The sequence below is a fragment of the Ranitomeya imitator genome, chromosome 2 (assembly GCF_032444005.1).
Source record: "Ranitomeya imitator isolate aRanImi1 chromosome 2, aRanImi1.pri, whole genome shotgun sequence".
Taxonomy (NCBI): Eukaryota; Metazoa; Chordata; class Amphibia; order Anura; family Dendrobatidae; genus Ranitomeya; species Ranitomeya imitator.
Genome location: NC_091283.1, coordinates 544,067,040 through 544,080,674, shown reverse-complemented (window position 1 = coordinate 544,080,674; position 13,635 = coordinate 544,067,040). Strand labels below are relative to the sequence as shown.

Genomic DNA, 13,635 nt, shown 5'->3' with positions numbered 1-13,635 from the left:
GGTAAGCCTCCCTTACCTGACCTAGGCGGAAGTGTTTCCCGGCCTCACCGGACAGGAACGCAGAAGATGGGAGGCACTGCCACAGTAAAAGCAGAGACCCTGTGCCAGTCTCTCCTTACGACGCTGCTCCGCCGGCTTGATACGGTCCACCTGCATAGGTTCAGGAGCAGATACCACAGAAGGAGAGACTTGAGGAGAACGAGGAGGACTGCGAGAAGATAGGACTGGACGAGGCGGTCTCCTCTCCCTGGCTGATTCACGGAGACGTTCCTGAAAACGCAAGTCAATGCGGGTCGCCAGGGAAATCAGATCCTCCAGAACTGTAGGAGTGTCTCTACCCGCCAACTCGTCCTTAATTCGACCAGACAGACCGCGCCAGAAGGCCCCAACCAAAGCCTCATTGTTCCAGCCCAGCTCGGACAACAAGGTACGAAATTGAATGGCGTACTGGCCGACAGAAAGAGTACCCTGGCGGAGACTAAAAAGAGACTCGGTAGTAGAAGCCAACCGTCCCGGCTCATCGAAGACCTTACGAAAGGTCTCTAGAAAAGAAGAGAGTTGGGAGACGAGAGGATCATCACGTTCCCAAAGGGGGTTAACCCAGGCCAGAGCCACACCCTCCAAGTGAGACACAATAAAGGCCACCTTAGTTCGGTCAGTGGGGTATTTTTGTGGCAGAAGTTCAAAGTGCATCTGGCATTGGTTTAGGAAACCTCGACACAATTTAGGATCTCCACCGTATCGCGGTGGCCTAGCCAGACGAGGAGGAGGGTGCGAAGCCGGAGCCTGGGCAGGGGCCGAGGCGGCAGTTTGAAGGGTGAGCAGACGATTATCCACAGAAGCCATGTAACTCAGTATGTGGCCCTGGGTATCACGTTGCTGGGCGAGCTCTTGCTGGAGACTGGCCAGCTGGGTTGCATTCCCTGGGTCGGAGGGTTGAAGAGCAGCTAAACGGGACTCCATAGATTTAAGAAAACCCATAGTCCGGCTTTGGTTCTCCCGTAAAAACAAGAGTTCCTTTTGGGTGGAAACAGAGGTACCAGCGGGATCCATGGCCTGTCTGTACTGTTACGCTCAGGGACCAGGAAAGCGAGATAAGTGGACCCACTGGACCGAAACAGCGAACCTCCCCAGGACGAGTGGACCAGGTGGACCGCCCCCTATACAGGGAGCGTTAGGAGCAGGCCCAGGGGAGACTACTGAACGGCAGCCGGTACCAAAGTACAGGGAAAGGAAAAGGTCAGGGCAGGGACGACGGAAAAGAGAACGAAGAAGGTGAAGTGGAACGGATAACGGGAACTGACAAGACAGACAGAGAATGGAAGGACAAACCGGAAGACAGGATGGAGACACGAGACCACAGAAGCGCAGGAGACGATGGCGGAAGGACTAGGCAGAGGATCTGGAATACCGGGAAGAAACGAAGGTACAGGAGAACTGGAGCTGCAAGGGAAGCACGGAGACAGTTAATGATAATACACAGAAACGGAAAGTCAGAGACAAGCAGCAGGGAGAACGTAAGGTACGCTAGGAAGCGAGGGAGCCAGAAGCATTTGCCAGAAAACAAATGACAGACAGGCACAGCCAAAAGGAAGAGGCGGCCTTAAATGCAGAGTGGCAGTGTACCTTCCGGGTCATGGTCCTCCAGGACCACAGACAGCAGGGGAAAGAGTGTCCAAAGAAAAAGGCAGAGTGCGCATACATGTGCTCCCAGTAGAGGGCGCTGTGGACGCGCAGGAGCGCTGCTAAGTAACGTCAGCGCTGCCAGCGAGACACAGAGCTGACTGGAGCAGGGAAGGCAGAGTGCATGTGCGCAGGACACCCTAGTGCGCGCGCGCCCGACAGGAAGCAGGAGACGGGAGAGCGAGCAGAGAAGGCGGCGCTGGAGAAGGAACAGGAGCGCGCCGGGACGCCGAGGAGCGGTAAGTAAAAGCGGACAGCAGGGGCCGCGGCGGTGATAATGGCGACCTGACACTCATCGCCTCACTATCCAACAACCCAAAACAACTTTTTGAAACCTTACACTCCCTCCTGAAACCTAAAGTACAGACCCCCATCACCAATCTCAGTGGTGAGGATCTGGCCATTTATTTCCTAGAAAAAATCAACCACATCCATCAGGATATCTCAGCTCAATCTCTTCAGTGCCTGGATCCCCTTCCCTGCCGCACCTCAAGCTCACTAGACATCTTTGAGCCTGTTACAGAAGAAGTTTCCAAGCTCCTCACTTCTGCCCGGCCTACAACCTGCAACAGTGACCCCATTCCTTCACATCTCCTGCAGTCTCTCTCACCACTGGTCACCACTCACCTGACTAAAATATTTAACCTCTCTCTTTCTTCAGGTAACTTTCCCTCCTCATTTAAACATGCCATCATAATCCCTTTACTTAAAAAGTCATCCCTGGACCAGAACTGCACTGCTAACTACAGACTTGTCTCTTACCTTTCCTTCATCTCTAAACTCCTGGAATGCTTGGCCCATTCCCGTCTGATCCGCTATCTCTCGGATAACTCTCTTCTCGACCCCTTACAATCTGGTTTCCGGTCTTTACACTCCACTGAAACTGCCCTCACTAAAGTCTCTAATGATCTAATAACAGCTAAATCCAAAGGTCATTGCTCTCTGCTGATTCTCCTGGATCTCTCTGCCGCATTTGACACTGTGGATCACCAGCTCCTTCTCACTATGCTCCGCTCCATAGGCCTCAAGGACACAGCCCTCTCCTGGTTCTCCTCCTACCTCTCTGACCGCTCGTTCACTGTATCTTTTGCCGGCTCCTCTTCCTCTCCTCGTCCCCTTACTATCGGGGTTCCGCGGGCTCAGTCCTAGGCCCCCTCCTCTTCTCTCTATACACTGCCCCTATTGGAAAAACAATCAGCAGATTTCGTTTCCAGTATCATCTCTATTCTGATGACATCCAATTATACACTTCTTCCCCTGACATCACCCCTACCCTAATTCAAAATAGCAAGGATTGTCTGTCTGCTGTCTCTAACATCATGTCCTCCCTCTATGTGAAACTAAATCTCTCCAAAACTGAACTACTTGTGTTTCTCCCTTCTACTAACCTCACTCTACCCAACATCGAAATTACCCTGGAGGGTTCAACCATAACTCCCAAGCAGCATGCCCGCTGTCTTGGGGTCATATTCGACACCGAACTTTCCTTTACTCCCTATATCTGATCACTCACTCGCTCCTGTCACTTGCATCTTAAAAACATCTCCAGAATCCGACCTTTTCTCACCTTTGAAACTGCTAAGACTCTTACTGTCGCTCTTATTCATTCTCGTCTGGACTACTGCAACTCTCTTCTGATCGGTCTCCCTCTTTCCAAACTTTATCCTCTCCAATCCATCTTGAATGCGGCAGCCAGGGTCATATTTCTGTCCAGCCGCTTCACCGATGCCTCCATATTGTGCCAGTCATTACACTGGCTACCCATTCGCTACAGGGTCCAGTATAAACTCATCTCTCTCACCCACAAAGCTCTCCACAGTTCTACACCGCCTTATATCTCCTCTCTCATCTCCGTCTATCACCCTACACGTGCCCTCCGTTCTACAAATTACCTAAGACTAACATCCCCCGTAATCCGAACCTCGCACCTCCGTCTCCAAGACTTCTCTCGTGCTGCGCCAGCTCTCTGGAATGCACTTCCCCAGACGATCAGACTGATACCTAGCCCCGACCTATTCAAGCACGCTTTAAAAAGCCATCTCTTCAAACAAGCCTACCAAATCAACTACTCAGTAAACTAACTTTGTCCTGTTCCCTCCTTCCAAATATTATCTGCGTGTGAATCTGCACCCTACTATTCATCTGTCTCCACACCCTCCATGCACATGATAACTACACTTGATACTTGACTATTGCACTTAAACACACGGGCTGATGACCAGATCATGCAGCTTTATATGAAAATCCCTATTTATTATAATTCCCTGACCTGAAATAACAAGCACTTTTCACCTATTGTGTCGTCCCCCCCCCCCCATTTCCTTGTAGATTGTAAGCTTGCGAGCAGGGACCTCACCCCTAATGTCACTGTTTAAATTGTCTTAACTTGTACTGAATTTATTGTCTGTATATGTCCCCGCTTAATTGTAAAGTGCTGCGGAATATGTTGGCGCTATATAAATAAAAATTATTATTATGTTGTCTGCCTTCTTGGTTGCCCCTCTGGCTGAGACATATCCTGTGACCACCCGGAAACAAGCTCGAGCTGCGGAGGCGGAATCACACTCAGAGGAGGCCCAGGTAAGGGTACGTTCACATTTGCGGTTTGCGCCGCAGCGTCGCCACCGCAACACAACGCATGCGTCGTGCGGCCCTATCTTTAACATTGGCGCCGCATGGGGCCGCATGTGCATGCGTTGTGTTGCGTTTTACGCCGCATGCGGCGTTAGGGCGCACCTGTCTGGGCGCGGCAAACGCAACATGTTGGATTTTTTGTGCGGCGCCGACCTTTTCAAAAACGCATGCGTCGTGCGGCCCTATCTTTTAACATTGGCGCCGCATGGGCCGCATGTGCATGCGTTTTGCTGCGTTTTTGTTTGCGTTGTGCGTTGCGGCGACGACGCTGCGGCGCACAACGCAAATGTGAACTTAGACTAAGACATCCCAGCCCTACACGTATTCCCATAGCCAGGCACATTTCTTGGGCCACCCCAGATGAATTTAAGAGGGAGTTACTTGAAGATCCTTCATTGGAGGGATATCGTGGGAAGGCACAGGAGGGGAGAGGGGTACTGGCAGGGGAACAGTTTGTATGGAAGCAGGGACTCCTCTACCGGATCACAGAGCAGCACCACACAGGGACGAGCCCCACTCTAAAACGACAGCTGGTAGTTCCCAAGAAGTATAGGCAGGAGTTACTGCGAATCTCTCATGACATACCCTTGGCCGGGCACTTCGGCGTCAGTCGCGCCAGGCATCATCTGACACAAAACTTCTTTTGGCCGGGGGTAACCTATGATGTTCGTCAGTACTGCCAGACCTGTAACAGTTGCCAGCGCATTGGCAAGAGGAGAGATCGATGCAAGGCCAAATTACGCCCCCTCCCCATTGTGGAGGAACCATTTAGCCGAGTAGCGGTCGATCTGATAGGGCCGTTAGCCAAACCCAGTCCGTCAGGGAAAAGGTATATATTGACAGTGGTAGATTATGCCACACGGTATCCAGAGGCGGTTGCGTTACCTAACATACTCGCAGAGACGGTGGCGGCCGCCCTGCTCCAGTTTTTCTCACGGGTTGGAGTTCCCTAGGAGATTATCTCGGACCAGGGTACCCAGTTTACAGCAGAGGTGACCAACCAACTGTGGAAGCTGTGCGGCGTAAAGTCCATTAGAAGCGCCCCGTACCACTCGCAAACCAATGGGTTGTGTGAACGCTTTAACGGGACGTTAAAACAACACATTGGGACTTTTACCAGGACCTACAGGGACTGGGAGAAATTCTTGCCACACCTCCTGTTTGCCTATCGGGAGGTGCCCCAAGAATCCACGGGGTTCTCCCCGTTCGAGCTGGAATACAGGAGACGGGTAAGCGGACCCCTAGACTTGGTGCTAGAACACTGGGAAGGGGAGGGCCTCATAGAAGGGGTACCTATTGTACCCTATGTGCTGGAATTCCGGGACCGCCTCCAGTAGCTGACCCAGGCTGTACGTGAGAACATGCAGGTGACCCAGCGGCGCCAGCGCGTATGGTACGATCGGAGGGCCAGAGAGAGCACATTGGAAATAGGACAGAAGGTCCTGGTGTTAGAGCCCACTAGGCAGAACAAGTTCCAAGCTGCATGGCAGGGGCCCTACCAGGTAGTGGGGAAAATAGCCGACACAACCTATAATGTCGCCGATTGTGACGACCCCAGGGTTATCCGCATGTTCCACGTGAATAGGCTGAAGCCCTACCGGGAGCGCCCTGAAGAGGTAGTGGCCATCTGTGCAGCTGAAGCAGTGGATTTAGCCGGACTTCCCTTGCCGGATGTCTTAGGGGAAAGGACTCAGTCTAAAACATGGGACCAGGTACACTTGGGTGAAGACCTAGGCCCCTGGGTGAGACAGCAGGCGGAAGAGTTGTTGAAATAGCGACCAGAACCAGCCAAGATTGAGGCCATAGCCAAATGGCCCACCCCACGCACTAAAACCCAGGTCATGGCGTTTCTAGGGACAGCGGGGTATTACAGGAAATTTGTTCCCAATTACAGCAGCATAGCCAAGCCCCTCACTGATCTGACCCATAAAAACCAACCCTGCCAGGTAACCTGGACCCCAGAGTGTGAGGAAGCCTTCCGCCAACTAAAGGACGCCCACACCAATACCCCTGTATTGGCCGCACCCGATCCAACTAAACATTTCCTTGTTCACACAGACGCTTCTATGTTTGGATTGGGGGCAGTACTGAGCCAAGTCGGGCCGGACGGCCAAGAACACCCTTTAGCTTACCTGAGTCGGAAACTACTGCCCCATGAAGTAAGCTATGTGGCCATCGAGAAGGAGTGCCTGGCGGTAGTATGGGCACTTAAAAAGTTGCAACCATATTTGTATGGACGACAGTTTTCCCTCCTAACTGACCATAATCCCCTAGTCTGGCTTATTTGGGTCTCCGGAGACAACTCCAGATTGCTGCGGTGGAGTTTAGCCCTACAACCTCTGGACTTCACCATCCACTACAGACCCGGCAAACAAAACGGTAACGCCGATGGACTAAGTCGACAAACGGAACTTGTACCAACCCCATAAACTTCGGTCATCCCCAAACCGATCCGTTATGGATCAGACTGTGTGTGCCGATCGCGTCGCTGAAAAGGGGAGCCGTGTTACGTGTTACGGAACCACTCAGCACCCAGAATATGTTGTGCAGTTATATGTATGTATAATAGGTTCCATGTGAGATGCATGTCCCTAATGCATCAGCCCACAGGCTGTGCCCATGGGCAGAGGGGACACGATATTCCCCTTTTGTCCGCCCCCCCACATTTGTAATTTCCACAGTAAATATCTTTTCTATTGGCCTGCCCTCTGTATCTGTGTGATATATTCTGTGTCCTGTGAGTAAAGTGTTGTCAGACTGGAAATACGTGGAGAAGCAGTGATCTTTTATATGCGTCCATGTAACCAAGCAATTCCAGCCAGCGTCCTTCATTCAGACTCCAGCCACAGCAGAGTGGACCTCCTGAAATACGGGTTGGTACTGAAAGAGGTACCCCAGCTTGGTAGACCCCGTTACAGTGATTTTCTGGATTTTATTTTTGATATTCTATCTCTATCTATCAATGTTAAAATTAACTTACCCTTAAAATTATAGACTGTTCATGTCTTTGTCAGTGGGCAAACTTACAAAATCAGCAAGGGATCAAAAATGATTTGCTTCACTGTACATACAGCAGGTGAAATAAGTATTGAACACGCCACCAATTTTCTAAGTAAATCTATTTCTAAAGGTGCTATTGACATGAAATTCTCACCAAATGTCAGTAACAACTCATCCAATCCACACAGGAAAGAAATCAAACCATAGATGTCCATTAATTAGGTTATGTGTAATAATGAGAAATGACACAAGGAAAAGTATTGAACAGATGAAGAAAGAGAGGGGCTTTCACCGCTGAGTGTGTATATCTGTATAAGGCCGGAGTCACACTAGAGCATAATACGGACGAGTGCTATGCGGGAAAAAAAAAAAATCACATAGCACTTGGACCAGTATTCTTCTATGGGGCAGCTCACATAACCATTTCTTTCCTCGGCCGTTTTCAGTGTGCTAGTGAAATCGCAGCATGCTACGATTGTCACGGACACTCGTCCGGGTCTCTGCTCACTCGCACCCATATAAGCCTATGGGTGCGAGTGAGACAATGCACATCACTCAGATATCATCCGAGTGATGTGCGCTAAACACTGACCCCGGCAATGGAGGAGATGGAGAAATTAATTTCTCTGCCTCCTCCGCAGCTGTGCTCCAATTCGCTCTCTGCGAGTGGCTCGGAGCACAGACGCATGACACTCGGCCCCCGCTGACAGCAGAGCAGGAGCCGAGGGTCATTAGCATATCACATCCGATGCTCTTGCCTTAAGGTACCGTCACACTTAGGGACGCTGCAGCGATACCGACAACGATCCGGATCGCTGCAGCGTCGCTGTTTGGTCGCTGGAGAGCTGTCACACAGACAGTTCTCCAGCGACCAACGATCCCGAGGTCCCCGGTAACCAGGGTAAACATCGGGTAACTAAGCGCAGGGCCGCGCTTAGTAACCCGATGTTTACCCTGGTTACCAGCGTAAAAAAACAAACAGTACATACTTACATTCAGCTGTCTGTCCCTTGCCGTCTGGTTCCTGCACTGACTGCTGGCCGTAAAGTGAAAGTGAAAGCACAGCACAGCAGTGAGTCACACAGCGGTGACTCACCGCTGTGGCTGTGCTCTGCTTTCACTTTACGGCCAGCAGTCAGTGCAGGAACCAGACGGCAAGGGACAGACAGCTGAATGTAAGTATGTACTGTTTGTTTTTTTACGCTGGTAACCAGGGTAAACATCGGGTTACTAAGCGCGGCCCTGCGCTTAGTTACCCGATGTTTACCCTGGTTACCAGTGAAGACATCGCTGAATCGGTGTCACACACGCCGATTCAGCGATGTCTGCGGGGAGTCCAGCGACCAAATAAAGTTCTGGACTTTCTTCCCCGACCAGCGACAGCACAGCAGGGGCCTGATCGCTGCTGCCTGTCACACTGGACGATATCGCTAGCGAGGACGCTGCAACGTCACGGATCGCTAGCGATATCGTCTAGTGTGACGGTACCTTTAGGCCGGGGTCACACTTGTGAGTGCAATGCAAGAAACTTGCGTGAGTCTCTCGCATCAATACCCAGCACTGCCGCCGGTACTTGGGAACGGAGCGTTCAGCTACATAGAAATACATATAGCTGAATGCTCCGCTCCCGAGTGTCGGCGGCAGTGCCGGGTATTGATGTCAGAGACTTGTGTGAGTTTCTCGCATTGCACTCGCAAGTGTGACCTCGGCCTTAGTCTGATGTACCAAAAGATAAAATGAATCATCCCATAAGTTAACTGCCAGAACATTGCTGTCTCCTCCCCCCCTCCCCCCCAAAACAATGAAATAAAATAAAATGAGCTCCAAATGAGGTATCAGCCCACAATGGCACCGATAAGAGCGACTTATCAGGCAGGAAACCAGCTCCCATGGAGCGCCACTGACATAAGAAGAAATCATTTATAGGTCGGAGAAAATGTCGACATAAAACCAAATTTGTTTCTTTTACAAAGTTTTGGATTTTTTTAATGAATAAAAAATAGATGATAAACCAATGCCAGTGGGTATCGCTGTGACCTGCCTGGTGGAATCAGCATGGCCGCTCACTATGCACATGAATCCACGCGGGTGAAGGAATCCCGGGGCGATCCGTATTTCTCCGGTTTCCCAGCACATTATATAGTGAATGGTGTGAGCCAAAACTACAACCCTAAACACAAGCCCTCGCCCGGCTGTGGGGACAGAGCCATGGCTCTTGGGGAAAAGGGAAGACTAAGGCTATGTGCACACGTTCAGGATTTCTTGCAGAAATTTCCTGAGCAAAACCGGACATTTTCTGCAAGAAATCCGCATGCGTTTTTTTTTGCGGATTTTTTGCGTTTTTTTTTTCCAGAGATTTCCCAATGCAATGATATAGTGGGAAATCCGCAAAAAATCCGCAAAATTAATGAACATGCTGCGTTTTTTTACCGCGATGCATTTTTTTCACGGAAAAAAGGCATCAAGTGCACAAAAATTGCGGAATGCATTCTAAATGATGGGATGCATATATATGCATTTTTATGCGTTTTTATAGGAAAAAAACGCAATGTGTGCACACAGCCTAAGTGCATCTGGGAGAGGAACGAGGCTGAAGTTGGTTTCTTGTTTGTTCAGTTTCTTATTCGGAGCTGAAGTTGGTTTCTTATTCGTCAGTTTCTTATTCGGCATTTTTTACTTTTCTGTTTTTTATAGGTTTAACAACAAAAAATAATCACCACAATAATAAAAGACAATGCAGTGAGGTGCCCTGATGTGAATACACTTAAAAACAGCAACAAAAACAATAAAACTGGCACAAAAATGGGCATCAAAGTGGGCACCAAAGAGTGCTGAAGAAAGTGTTAAATGCTTTTGGGCCACTGATCTCACACTGCAGACATATAGAACAGGGCGCCCCGCATCAAAACCAGTTATCTCCAGCCTGGCCCAAATGGGTTCAGGGCATCAAAACTGGCATCAAAGTGGGCAGTCAATTTTGGCCATTTGAATAAGTAACTGGTGTTTTTAAGGAGTTAAATGACTTTGGGCCACTGATCTGACACTTAAAATACACAGATAGTGATGCCCTGCATCAAACCCAGGTCCCTCCAGCCTGGCCCAAATGGGTTCTGGGCACCAGAACTGGCATCAAAGTGGGCAAACAGCCCTTTTTCACAGATTTGAAGAAGTAACTGATGTTTTTAAGGGGTTAAATGCCTTTGGGCCACTGATCTGACACTTAAAATACACAGATAGTGATGCCCTGCATCAAACCCAGGTCCCTCCATTCTGGCCCAAATGGGTTCTGAGCACCAGAATTGGCATCAAAGTGGGCAAACAGCCAATTTTCACAAATTTGAATAAGTAATGGATGTTTTTAAGGGGTTAAATGCCTTTGGGCCACTGATCTGACACTTAAAAATACACAGATATTGATGCTCTGCAACAAGCCCAGGTCCCTCCAGCCTGGCCCAAATGGGTTCTGGGCACCAGAACGGACATCAAAGTGGGCAAGCGGACCATTTTCACAGATTTGAATAAGTGATGTTTTAAGGGGTTAAAGGGAACCTGTCACCAGTATTTTTGCCTATACATTCCTCAACTACTTGTGAAATCCCCCGACTCCCCATGAATCCCCCATAAGAACCTTTTATAATTTTCCCGCCGTCGGACCGGACCGAGGATATTTCCATACAGCGCGGGAGAAATATAAAAGGTTCTTATAGGTGATTCATGGGGAGTCGGGGGGTTTCACAAGTAGTTGGGGAATGTATAGCTCACACTCTATTAGATGATATTTTTAGTTGATAGGCAAAAAAACTGGTGACAGGTTCCCTTTAACCCCTTAAAAATATCAGTTACTTATTCAAATCTGTGAAAATGGGCTGTTTGTCCACTTTGATGCCAGTTCTGGTTTCCAGAACCCATTTGGGCCAGGCTGGAGGGACCTGGGTTTGTTGCAGGGCATCACTATCTTCATATTTTAAGTGTCAGATCAGTGGCCCAAAGGCATTTAACTCCTTAAAAACATCAGTTACTTATTCAAATCTGTGAAAATGGGCCGTTTGCCCATTTTGATGCCAATTCTGATGCCCACAACCCATTTGGGCCAGGCTGGAGGGACCTGGGTTTGATGCAGGGCATCACTATCTGTGTATTTTAAGTGTCAGATCAGTGGCCCAAAGGCATTTAACCCCTTAAAAACATCAGTTATTCAAATGTGTGAAAATGGACTGTTTGCCCACTTTGATGCCAGTTCTGGTGCCCAGAACCCATTTGGGCCAGGCTGGAGAGACATGGGTTTGTTGCAGGGCATATCTGTGTATTTTAAGTGTCAGATCAATGGCCCAAAGGCATTTAACCCCTTAATACATCAGTTACTTATTCAAATGTGTGAAAATGGGCTATTTGCCCACTTTAATGCCAGTTCTGGTGCCCAGAACCCATTTGGGCCAGGCTGGAGGGACCTGAGTTTGATGCAGGGCATCACTGTCTGTGTATTTTAAGTGTCAGATCAGTGGCCCAAAGGCATTTAACCCCTTAAAACATCAGTTACTTATTTAAATGTGTGAAAATGGACTGTTTGCCTCCTTTGATGCCAGTTCTGGTGCCCAGAACCCATTTGGGCCAGGCTGGAGAGACATGGGTTTGTTGCCGTGCATCACTATCTGTGTATTTTAAGTGTCAGATCAGTGGCCCAAAGGCATTTAACCCCTTAAAAACATGTTACTTATTCAAATGGCCAAAATTGACTGTCTGCCCACTTTGATGCCAGATCTGATGCCCAGAACCCATTTGGGCCAGGCTGGAGAGACCTGGGTTTGTTGCTGTGCATCAATATCTGTGTATTTTAAGTGTCAGATCTGTTGCCCAAAGGCATTTAACCCCTTAAAAACACCAGTTACTTATTCAAATGTGTGAAAATGGGCTGTTTGCCCACTTTAATGCCAGTTCTGATGCCCAGAACCCATTTGGGCCAGGCTGGAGATAACTGGTTTGGATGTGGGGCGCCCAGTTCTATATGTCTGCAGTGTGAGATCATTGGCCCAAAGGCATTTAACCCTTTCTTCAGCACTCTTTGGTGCCCACTTTGATGCCCATTTTTGTGCCAGTTTTATTGTTTTTGTAGCTCATTTTTAAGTGTATTCACATCAGGGCACCTCGCTGCATTGTCTTTTATTATGGTGATGATTATTTTTTGTTGTTAAACCTATAAAAAACAGAAAAGAAAAAATTGCCGAATAAGAAACTGACGAATAAGAAACCAACTTCAGCCTCGTGGGAGAGGAAAGGGTGAATAGCCACAGTGCATGTATTACCATAACAATAACCTGACTAGCAAATAATGAGCAGAACAGTCATAAAGCGCAGCTCTTCAACACAGACAACTGCTATAGGCAGATCTGCTATAACATGGGCCCCTCAGTGTAACCTATGACCTTTGATGACCCGTCCTCCCACCAGCAGCATTCGCACAAACAAATGACTTTGAGATCCTGTGTCTCTTGTTGCTAAGAACTGCCAGCACAATGAGCATGCGCAGCTTCCCTAGAACTGTCACTGTCAACAAAATGCGTTCCACGCCTCGTCATAGAGAACAGAAGCTCCGCCCTCTTCCGGGGTGAACGTCAATGGAACAAGAAATTCTATTGGCAGAGCGTCGACGCACATCAAATGGTAGCCAATGGCCGCTGAGAACGTCTTGCGTCACGTGACCGGAGCGGCCAGCCGGCCATCTTGCGGCAGTTCTGGATGATCCGCCCTGTGGGTTGCGGAAGCGGTGACCCGGCCGGGACTGTGGCTGCTCTGCGGGGAAGGAAAGCGCCACTAATGTCACACTGAAGCCGTGAGAATCGCTGGGCACGGTAGGAGGGGGCTGGGCATGTGACCGTACCCGCCGGGCAGAGAGTACGGCACCCTGGTATGGGCGGCAGGGTGCTGGTTACCATGGCCCGTCCTGGTGCTGAGGACCCGTCCCCGGTGGCTGCTACTCCCCACGAGTCACTTTGTTTCTGAGGTGGCTCGTTAGTTCCTCCTGGCCGGACAGTCTGAGCCTTCTACACAGATGAGACATGGGGTGCCCCCCCACCCACAGCGGTGCCCACCCTGTGACATCAGTAGTAGGGAGCCCGAGGCTCCGGGTGGGGTGTGTCACTGGTTCTAGTGGAACAGACCACATCTCTCTGGCGTCCAGCAGTGACCGCCGGGTCCGTGGCTGATCCGCCCGTGGTGCTGGGCACACCGGTGTCTGAGCCGGAATCCGGCTGTACTAGGTTTGTTTCCTCTGGGAGTAAACCAGTGTTTATCTTCACTGACCGCAAACTGTGATCATGGAGC

The 13,635-nt window shown here is 49.7% G+C and overlaps 1 protein-coding gene across 4 annotated transcripts in view; it reads left to right on the top strand.

Moving 5' to 3' along the window:
• The first annotated feature begins 13,009 nt into the window (after positions 1 to 13,009).
• Positions 13,010 to 13,635, top strand: part of RALGAPB (Ral GTPase activating protein non-catalytic subunit beta) — a 119,564-nt gene continuing 118,938 nt past the window's right edge. For 3 of the 4 annotated variants that reach the window (XM_069751937.1, XM_069751940.1, XM_069751938.1), the window contains exon 1: positions 13,044 to 13,163. The gene's annotated coding sequence lies outside the window, so the exon portion shown is untranslated. Of the gene's footprint in view, positions 13,164 to 13,635 lie in introns of all 4 variants that reach the window. The other variant, XM_069751939.1, reaches the window with a different exon arrangement.